Source organism: Dendrobates tinctorius, unplaced genomic scaffold, assembly GCF_039654945.1.
Source record: "Dendrobates tinctorius isolate UK_male_01 unplaced genomic scaffold, ASM3965494v1 ptg000043l, whole genome shotgun sequence".
Taxonomy (NCBI): Eukaryota; Metazoa; Chordata; class Amphibia; order Anura; family Dendrobatidae; genus Dendrobates; species Dendrobates tinctorius.
This window is the reverse complement of record NW_027361711.1, coordinates 28,905,724-28,917,270: the sequence shown is the minus strand read 5'-3', so window position 1 is coordinate 28,917,270 and position 11,547 is coordinate 28,905,724. Positions and strand designations below refer to the sequence as shown.

The 11,547-nt window shown below is 46.4% G+C and overlaps 1 protein-coding gene across 1 annotated transcript in view; it reads left to right on the top strand.

Annotated features, from left to right (window-relative positions):
* The window catches only part of STK32A (serine/threonine kinase 32A), a 449,372-nt gene that overhangs the window by 118,549 nt on the left and 319,276 nt on the right, over positions 1-11,547 (top strand). The window lies entirely within an intron of this gene.

The following is an 11,547-nucleotide window of genomic DNA, read 5'->3' as shown; positions in this document are numbered from 1 at the left end:
GCTCCAGTTGCCTCGTGATTGAAGGTTGCCTTTTCCAGACAGCATGTTTCAGCTCTTTCCAAAGATGCTCAATAGGATTTAGTTCAGAGCTCATAGAAGGCCACTTAAGAATATAGTCCAATGTTTTCCTCTTAGCCACTCATGGGTGTTTTTAGCTGTGTGTTTTGAATCATTATCCTGTTGCAGGATCCACAACCTGCAACTGAGACCAATCTTTCTGACACTGGGCAGCATATTTATCTCTAGACTCCATTGATAGTCTTGAGATTTCATTGTACTCTGTACAGATTCTAGGCACCCGGTGCCAGATGCAGCAAAGCAGTCCCAGAATATAACAGAGCCTCCTCCATGTTTCACAGTAGGGACAGTGTTCTTTTCTTGATATGCTTAATTTTTCCATCTGTGAACATAGAGCTGATGTGCCTTGCCAAAAAGTTCCATTTTTGTCTCATCTGTCCATAGTACATTCTCCCAGAAGCTTTGTGGTTTGTCAACATGTAGCTTTGCAAATTCCAGTCTTGCTGCTTTATGATGTTTTTTTCAACAATGGTGTCCTCCTTCGTCGTCTCCCATGAAGTTCACTTTGGCTCATACAACGACGGATGATGCGATCTGACACTGATGTTCCTTGAGCTTGAAGTTCACTTTTAAAGGGAATCTGTCACCCCACCAGGGCCTTTTAAGTAAAAGAGCCACCTTTAGCAGCACTAAGGCTGCATTCTGTGAAGGTGGCTCTTATGTTTCTTATCCCTAGGAACGCTGAAATAAAGACATTTATAAATTGCCTACCATACCTCTATTGTGCCATGGAGGTATGTTTTCTCTCCCTGTGTCAACCGCCTCGCAGCCGTCCATCATCTCCCTCTTGCCTCTGTGCGCCGCCTCCTCTGTTCCTCGTTACATGACCGGCACCTGCGCTCTGCAAACATTTCTCGGACATGCGCCGTGCGCGCTGCTCAGGACCTTACTGTCATGGTCACGTGTGTCAGGACGCAGATGATGTCGCAAGGCGAACCCATAACACACGTGACCCTGGATACACCGCCTCCAGTGGGGCGAATTTAAATAATAAAGCGTGCAGGTGGATACGCCGCCTCCACCTGGCGGATTTAGGTATTACACGCCATGCATACATATATCTGGAAACACCGCCTCCAGTAAGGCGCATTTAAATAATAAGGGGGAAACCTGGGTAACTTTAACAATGGTGGGCCCTGCGATAGGGAATGGGGAAATGGAGACCTCCTGCACTCCCCTGAGCCAGTGTCCCTACACTCCTCACATTCCCTAAACAGGCTCCGCACCTGTCGCCGCACGCGTACCTTAACGCCCTTGCTCGCCCTGACCCTAAACCCTCACTAGGGAATGGGTCGGTGCGGAGACTAATCCCACCACTGCACTAATAACACACATGAGGAAAGAGACAATACAGGGGAAACACCACTTATCTTTGCTCTGTTGCGTGCGCTCCTAGCAACAGAGCCCACCACCTATGTGCATCTTCTCCTCCACCCTGATCCATCACATAACTGGATCCGTCACCATCGTGCAGCCTGGGAGCAGAGTCCATCACCACTTGCAGCAGTCCAGTACACAGAGTCCCAAGATGAGTCCAGCCTCTGCCAAGAATCCAAGCATGCTCGAGTCCAGTTCTCAGCAACCAAGTCGAACATGCTGAGTGCAACTCTCTTCCTAGTCGCCACTCCTCTAAGCCATGCCCGCACTTCCCGCCGACACCATAAACTGCGACTCCACCAAGCCATGCCAGTCCTTCCTGCAGACACCATTAGCTGGCACTCATCCTCTATGGCTGACTGCGCAGGACTCCTATCCCGCTCCATCCTTCCACCAGGCTCTCCAACAACTCAGAAAGAAATATCACCAGCGGTGAGTGAACCCCCTAAGCACACCTTTATAGGGAGTCACACCTGATCCCTAATTAAGTGAACATTAACCTAAACCTAAGGTGCGATACCGCTAACCACCACCGGGGACAGTCAAAACACCTTTGAACTCAACCAAAGTAAAAAAAGTTCACTTTGTGCTTTTAATACCGCCAGATCCAACACTGGATCATGACAGTACCCCCTCCTTAAAGAGGGGCCTCTGGACCCTGAAGACCACCCCTCATTAGGGAAACACCTACAGCGGGGACGCCCAGACCCTGAGTTCACCCCACCATTCCCTGACACTTCAGGTTTATGACAAACACCGCTGATATTGGCAATATATGTTCCTTTTGGAGGCACCACTCATCTCCACAGCGCCGACCTGGGGAACGAGTTAATGTATGTGTAGGTTTGCTCAGAGCTGATCAGACTCAATAACACATTTCCACAAGATGTTTTTTGGTGGCACCCATACATGCTCGTTCACACACAGGTCCGCACCTGAACGTTTATTGCACACATTCATTTGTCATTTTTTGGTGAACTCACTCTGGACTCAACAGAGGTGTCCCCCTGTGTCACCACACTCACACCCCCACTATTCACCAAGGGACACCACCCTCCAACCCTTTCACCATGAGGACTGCGCCTCTTAGGGTTGGTTAATGGCGAGGGTAGAGATTTGTCCCTACTCCCCCGCAGCACACCTGCTGCACACACCAGGAGGAGAAGGGGACCGGGAAATGGAGGAAATATACTCTCGCTGGTCACCTCCACACGACCAGGAGGGCGGCTTCTTCGATGGTATGAAGATTTGGCGTAAAACCCCGCGGACTCTCACACCAGTCAGTTCACCACAGGGGCGTACCCCTTCACCTCGGGGAATACCAGGCAGCTCCGTGGGGCACCATTCCTCCCACCTGCCTGGGTGCGCCCGCCTGCATGAACCAGTCCTGCTCCCCAGCAGCGACTCTAGGGGGTTTTAGTACCATAGCCGCAGGAATATGGAGGAAAATATACTCTCGCTGGTCACCTCCACACGACCAGGAGGGGCGGCATCGAAGATTTGGCATGAGCCCCGCGGACTATACACCAATCTACTCCCTACAGGGACGTACCCCTTCACCTCGGGGAATACCAGGCAGCTCCGTGGGGCACCATTCCTCCCACCTGCCTGGGTGCGTCCCCTGTAAGAGCAAGTCCAGCTCCCCAGCAGCGACTCTAGGGGCTTTTGCCAGACCGCAGCCGCCATTTTTGTTTCTCTGGTTATCTGAGCAGAGGCCCCAGACCATGATAACTGCTGCTGCAGCGACTTAAACACATCTTGCCGCTCCCCACTGCACCTCAGTGAGGCCCGGCAGCAATTACCACAGGTCTCCACATGGCCAAAGCTCACCAGAAAAAAAAAGTAAGGGCTGGTGATAATGTCATGGTCACGTGTGTCAGGACGCAGATGATGTCGCAAGGCGAACCCATAACACACGTGACCCTGGATACACCGCCTCCAGTGGGGCGAATTTAAATAATAAAGCGTGCAGGTGGATACGCCACCTCCACCTGGCGGATTTAGGTATTACACGCCATGCATACATATATCTGGAAACACCGCCTCCAGTAAGGCGCATTTAAATAATAAGGGGGAAACCTGGGTAACTTTAACAATGGTGGGCCCTGCGATAGGGAATGGGGAAATGGAGACCTCCTGCACTCCCCTGAGCCAGTGTCCCTACACTCCTCACATTCCCTAAACAGGCTCCGCACCTGTCGCCGCACGCGTACCTTAACGCCCTTGCTCGCCCTGACCCTAAACCCTCACTAGGGAATGGGTCGGTGCGGAGACTAATCCCACCACTGCACTAATAACACACATGAGGAAAGAGACAATACAGGGGAAACACCACTTAAAAATGTGGTGCCCAAAACTGGACACAATATTCCAGATGAGGTCTGACCAAAGAGGAGTAGAGGGAAATAATGACTTCACGTGATCTAGACTGTATGCTTCTGTTAATACATCCTAGAATTGCATTTGCCTTTTTTGCTGCTGCATCACACTGTTGACTCATATTCAGTCTGTGATCTATTAGTATACCCAAGTCTTTTTCACATGTGCTGTCACTTAGCCCTATTCCTCCCATTCTATATATGCTTTTTTCATTTTTATTGCCCAGATGTAGTACTTTGCATTTCTCCCTGTTAAAAACCATTCTGTTAGTTGCTGCCCACTTCTCCAGTTTATTTAAATCTTTTTGAATCCTCTCTCTCTCTTCTCTAGTATTAGCTATCCCTCCTAGCTTTGTGTCATCAGCAAATTTAATCAGTTTACCCTCAATTCCTTCATCTAAATCGTTGATAAAGATGTTGAACAATACAGGGCCCAGGACAGAGCCCTGTGGTACCCCACTTGAGACATTCTTCCAACTGGATGTACAGCCATTTACGACCACTCTTTGGGTCCGATCACTAAGCCAGTTATGAATCCACCTAACAGTTGCCTTGTCCATTCCATACTTAGTCATTTTTTCAATAAGGATTGTATGAGAGACTTTGTCAAATGCTTTGCTGAAGTCAAGATATACTATATCTACAGCATTTCCTTGATCCACCCAATCAGTGATACCGTCATAGAAGGAAATTAAGTTAGTCTGACATGACTTATTAGTTAGAAACCCATGCTGACTCTGTTTAATCACTTCATTCTTATTCAGGTATTGACATACATGTTGTTTAATAATTTGTTCAAAGATCTTTCCTGGTATAGAAGTCAGACTCACCGGCCTATAGTTGCCTGGGTCCACCTTCTTCCCCTTTTTGAAGATAGGAACAACATTTGCTCTTCTCCAGTCTTCTGGCACTTCTCCTGTTCTCCAAGAATTTTCAAAGATTATGGAGAGGGGTTCAAAAATTTCTTCTGCTATCTCCTTCAGTACTCTGGGGTGTAATTCATCTGGACCTGGAGACTTGAATTCATTTAGGTTAGCTAAGTGTTTCCTCACTATCTTTCTGTTTATAGATATCCTGGATTCTTCTATTCCCTTAATAGGACAGTGAATAACAGTTGATGTTGCATTTCCTTTCTGAGAGAAAACAGATGCAAAATAGGAATTTAAAAGTTCAGCCTTCTCAACATCCTGTCTTACCATTTCATCATTTTCATCCTGTAAAAATCCTATAGCATCTTTGACTTTTCTTTTACTTTTGACATATCCCCAAAATCCTTTATTATTGCTTTTGACATCTCTTGCAAGCCTCAGTTCATTTTCAGCTTTAGCTAATCTGATTTGTGCCCTGCAGGTTCTGCAGACAGCACTTATCTTTGCTCTGTTGCGTGCGCTCCTAGCAACAGAGCCCACCACCTATGTGCATCTTCTCCTCCACCCTGATCCATCACATAACTGGATCCGTCACCATCGTGCAGCCTGGGAGCAGAGTCCATCACCACTTGCAGCAGTCCAGTACACAGAGTCCCAAGATGAGTCCAGCCTCTGCCAAGAATCCAAGCATGCTCGAGTCCAGTTCTCAGCAACCAAGTCGAACATGCTGAGTGCAACTCTCTTCCTAGTCGCCACTCCTCTAAGCCATGCCCGCACTTCCCGCCGACACCATAAACTGCGACTCCACCAAGCCATGCCAGTCCTTCCTGCAGACACCATTAGCTGGCACTCATCCTCTATGGCTGACTGCGCAGGACTCCTATCCCGCTCCATCCTTCCACCAGGCTCTCCAACAACTCAGAAAGAAATATCACCAGCGGTGAGTGAACCCCCTAAGCACACCTTTATAGGGAGTCACACCTGATCCCTAATTAAGTGAACATTAACCTAAACCTAAGGTGCGATACCGCTAACCACCACCGGGGACAGTCAAAACACCTTTGAACTCAACCAAAGTAAAAAAGTTCACTTTGTGCTTTTAATACCACCAGATCCAACACTGGATCATGACACTTACATTAGGTGATGATGTAATGAAATCACACCAGTGTGTAGCGGAGGCCCCAGATCCCGCCCCGCAGTGTGTTATTCATACTGCGGGGCTGGGAATCTGGTGCCTGCGCAGTGAGGATCTCTGCACCTGTCCCCATCTCCCTCCTCGTCTTTCCTACACCGTAATACGTCGGCACTTCAGCTCACTAAGATGCTGCCGTGTGCCGACGTATTACGGTGGAGGAAAGAGGAGGAGGGAGATGGGGACAGGCGCAGAGATCCTCACTGCGCAGGCGCCAGATTCCCAGCCCCACAGTCTGAATACATCATGAAACACTGCAGGACAGGATCTGTGACCTCCGCTACACGCAGGGGCGATATCATTACATCATCACCTGATGTAAGTTCCCAGGCAGCGCACACTGCGCATGCCCAAGAGATATTTGCAGAGCGCAGGCACCGGTCATGTAACGAGGAACAGAGGAGGCAGCGCACAAAGGCAAGAGGGAGATGATGGACGGCTGCGAGGCAGTTGACACAGAGGGAGAAAACATACCTCCATGCCACAATGGTGGCCAGTTTATAAAAGTCTTTATTTCAGCGTTCCTAGGGATAAGAAACATAAGAGCAACCTTCACAGAATGCAGCCTTAGTGCTGCTGAAGGTGGCTCTTTTACTTAAAAAGGCCCGGGGGGGTGACAGGTTCCCTTTAATCTGTGTAGAAGTCTTTCTGGGCTCTTTTGTTACCATTCGTATTATCCAACTCTTTGATTTGTCAGCAATTTTCTTCCGGAAGCCATGTCCAGGGAGGTTGGCTACAGTCCCATGGAGCTTAAATTTCTGAATAATATGTACATCTGTAGTCACAGGAACTTCAAGCTGCTTGGAAATAGTCTTGTAAATTTTACCTTTATCATGTTTATCTATCATTTTCCTTCTAATCTCCTGAGACAATTCTTTCCTTTGCTTCCTCTGGTCCAAGTTTAGTGTAATACACTCCATGTCACCAAACAGCACAGTGATTGTCTGTAGCCCTCTATACAGGTCCGCTCACTGATTCCAAGATTGTAGACATCTGCGATGCTAATTAGTGGACACACCTTGATTTAACATGTCCCTTTTGTCACATTATTTTCAGGGGTACCAACATTTCTGTCAAGGACTATTTCATGAGTTTTATATATTTTTTTTATTTCTGTGGAAGCATGGTTGAAAAGCAATGTCTGACTTTCATTGGTTCATTTTCATAGATTTTTTAGTTATTATTACTTTTGTCAGATTCAAGTTATTTCTGTCACCATTGTGGGTTTTTCTGTCATTAAACGAGGGGGTACCAACAATTTTGACCACGTGTGTATGTGCTGTGCTGTTTGGTGACCGACCAATCATGGGGTCGAGTCACACCGCTTCAGTCACATCGTGACAGAAAGTGTGTATTGCTGGTAAATTTATTTAGGCCCTGTTTGCAAGGATTTCTGCACATGAAAATCCATTACGTATGTGTGAAACTGAAAGTACATATGAATATATGTGAAAGTGGTTTATGCAGCACATGCATACATTTTTGTAAGGTCAAGGGGCTGTCCGGTCCAAATCAATAACTCTGCAGTCACTCTGTGTGACTGCAGACTTAGGCTGCGTTCACACATTGCATTTTTTTAGCGTTTTCGCGGCTTTTTTTATGCGCAAAAAAACCACATCCCATGCAATCCTATGGGATTCCGCAATGCTGTGTTAATGCTGTGGATTTTTCCGCTGCGGAATCGCATAGCAGAAAAATCCGCAGCATGCTCATTCTTTTTGCGGCATCGCGGGGATTCCGCACCCATAGGATTGCATGGAGCCTGTCACATCCACAAGTCGCGGACTTGACTAGTCTGCAAAGTTTAGCATTGAACATAATCTTAGGATTATTAACAAATCTCATCCACATGAGAGAAATTGAAACATTTTCTGTACAGAAATTTTTCTGCCTTGTGGAGCTCTGCATATTAAGTGCTGAATTTTTTGCAGATTTTCATTGAATTCAAGTAAAAGGAAATTGAAGCCTAGTGTTGAGGAGTATGATGAGGTTTATCTGCGCCTGTGCAAATATATTTCTCTGAGTTATAGGAACATTTAATCTAATTGCCTCCTTCTCAGCCATTTTGGGGTGCAGGACTGTCTCTAGCCACATATCCATGACAAGTGGCTCACATATCTATTTAACCCACAAAGATTTGCACAGTTGAAATAAAATGGAATTTATACTAGCTGGATAGGTCTACGGGTTGCACTGACGATCCTTCAGAACAGATATGTGGGTTGACACAAGTGGGCCTTTGGCTAACCAAGCCAAAAATGTTATTGCTTTATTGGCATATGTGAATATTTTACCTCCCCTGAACTGTGAAATTTCTTTATCCTCTTAACTAGGCATAATTTAAGATTCTGTTTTGCTTTATGCCATGCCTTTTCTATTTTGAGGTGAGGGTGAATTTTGGAAGATATAGAATGTCTGCCTGAATTTTGTGCCATACAGTTTGATTTTTTTGGCATGTTACCTTATTAAGTTTCACCTCATCTACTATATAATCGTCTAATTCTGTCTGTCTGTAACGGAAATCCTGCGTCGCTGATTGGTCGCTCCCAATCAGCGACAGGCGCAGTCCAGCCATGAATTGGCGCGGCATTCGAACGATGCACGCCACCGCTACCGTCGGGAGATCTGCGGCGCTAGCCGCGGGTCATCTCCTGCTGCACAGAGGTCAGCGGCAACGCAGCTGGGAGATGACCGGCGCAGCGCTCAATGTGCGGATGGTACCCAGGGTCCAGAGGAGAGGAGACTTTCACTTTCACCCCTGCCTGAAACTTTTACACAGTGTTTCATATTCGTGCCATAGATCTTGCAATAGATAGGTGGAGGTGGAGCCTCCACGCCCAAGGTTTGGGTGGTTATGTAGAGGAGAAGACCGGGCTGTGGGTGCTGACAGGGCACTGGGTCTAGAACTGAGGGGTGCCGAACCTACTGATGCAAGATGGAAGGAGATTGGAGACAGAGCAGACCCTTAACCTGTGTAGAAAGGGCATGGCAAGCCAGGGAGGTATAAAAGGGTTTGCATGGGAAAAGAATGGGGCTTCCTGCCAGAGAGAGGAATCAGAGAGGACCAGCGCCGGGCTGCGAAGAAAGATAGGCCATATAGTAGTGATCACGGCCAGGTGCGGTGGGCGTGCGAAGGAGTTTCACGCCGAGTGGAGGATTGCGGTTAACACCACTCTGCTGCGCTGCAGCATAACAGATTAGGGGCTCAGCGAGTAAGACCGGTGACCATCCGCTAACGCCAGAAGCGAGGCTGACATGTTAGGTGGGGAAACCGGAAGAACTCAGCACTGGCTTCCTTCGGCAGCCAACCAACCATCTGACTCAGCAAAAGACACGGACAACCGAGTCACGCTAAGTGGAATTAATATATAGACTAGACTGCCATTCTGAATTACTCTATCCCTGTTTACCCCATATTCTTTACCTGTTTATTTCCTGTTGCTTCCTGCGAGGAGGTTACCCCTATATTGATAAAAGGAGTAATTATTAATCCCTGCTCTGTGCTTCTGTGTCACTGCATCCGAATACCTGTGTTACAGATACAAGGACTATGGGCATCAGTGTAGCATATAGGTGGGGCACACAGGACACGTACAGCTAAGGGACAAGAGACTGCAGGCAGGCAGAGGATGTCAGGAAACTGCAGGCAGATTGCAGGAAACTGCAGGCAGGTGGAGGATGTCAGAAAACCACACGCAGGTAGGTGGAGTGCAGAAAGCCGCAGGCAGACAGGTGAATGCAAGAAACTGCAGGCAGGTGGAGGATGTCAGGAAAGCACAGGAAGGTAGGTGGAGTGCAAGAGATGCTGAGTAGCTAGCCAAGGTCCATTAACACAGAACTAATGCACAGAATGCAATATTAAGATCCAAGGGTGTCTCAGTGAACCTCATATGGGCCCGGGCTGATGCTTACATGAGATCACGCAGGGCCATATGCAAAACCTGACGTGGAGCACAGCAGAATTCAGTGGACCAGGGAGCTGGAAGCAAGGCACCTGTCCAGGACCGGTGTGTAGCAGATTGGCTTTATAAACAGGATAAGGAAAGTCATATCTGTTAACATGTAGATCACATTGATTTGGGATTATTATCTGTTTGCCATTTTACAATTTTTGAGCAAAAATATTTTTGTGCAAAATTGATGTTGCACTGCTATTCGATGGTACAAATTCTAGATGGGAGAATCATTATTTTAATTGTTTTCCTGGCCACTAAAAAAAATGTTACTTTAAAATTGAATTCTGTTATGTAGCTTGGCTTCTCATTGTCAGCATCATTGTGGTACATCAGCAACTTTATTAATGTGCTGATTGCATGTCGGATTGATTGCACAATCTGCAGGGCACTAATCAACATAACTAATGTGATGCTCTGCATCATAAAAAAGTGTGTCTAAATATACCTGCAGACGTCAAGCATAGAAAACCTGTCATTTGCTAATTCTTTCAATGTGGTGCTAAAGTATGCCATGCTTCATAAAGCAGAACAAAGCATGAATAAACTCCTGCCTAGGAATGTTTCTAAGGTTTCTTCTTAAATTAGTGCAATAAAAAGATGGCAGCCTCTTAAAATGTTGCTGTGAATGGAGAGGTGAATGTGCAGGTCTCTTCATTAACTTCTGTCCAAACTCCAGATGCACAGTTGCTCGATTGTACAAGGTGGGCCATTTATATGGATACACCTAAATAAATTGGTAATGGTTAGTGATATCAACTTCCTGTTTGGGGCACATTAGTATATGGAGGGGGAAAACTTTTCATGATGGGTGGTGAACATGGCGTCCATTTTGAAGTCGGCCATTTTGGATCCAACTTTATTTTTTTCAATGGGAAGAGGGTCATGTGACACATCAAACTTATTGAAAATTTCACAAGAAAAACAATGGTGTGCTTGGTTTTAACGTAACTTTATTCTTTTATGAGTTATTTACAAGTTCCTCTTTGTTTACAGCCATGTTTACATGTCGCAGAGGTTAACATGTGAGGAGTGGATAGAAATTGTGTTGATGTCTGGTGAACGCAGTACCTGAGTCATTGCAGCAGATTTCAATGCAAGAAACCCTACGCAAGAAAACTGTCACCATTCCCATTTTATTTAGGTGTATCCACATAAATGGCCCACCCAAAAAATTTGCCTCATCACTGAACATAATATTCTGTGTAAACTGAGGGTCCTGTTCCAAGTTTTGTTTTGCCCATTCTGTAAATTGAGCGCGCCGATCTGGGTCACCAACCATTCCCATTTTATTTAAGTGTATCCATATAAATGGCCCACCCTGTATATGGAACTCACATGCATATGCATCAAGAAAGCCATGTGTGCAAGGTGACATCTCCATTCATGGTTGCTGCGGCACCAGGCAAGGCGGATGAGTTCTGGGGTCTGGGCACTTTCCATGGGTACGGGGTGTGGTGCCCTGCTGCTTGAGTTAAAGTTCAGACCAATGGCTTTTATCCCACTGTTAGCCCCTGCAGCATCCATGCATATGCAAAGCCCAAAGCAAAGATGAAAGCTAAAAGATGTTCATTTTTTGATGATGGCTGCTAAACTGTGAAATGAAGAATTGCAAAAATAGATAACTGAGCAGTTGTAAATTTGGTCTACGGTATTTTTATGTGACACACCCTGTTTATTGGAAAATTGTGATACCA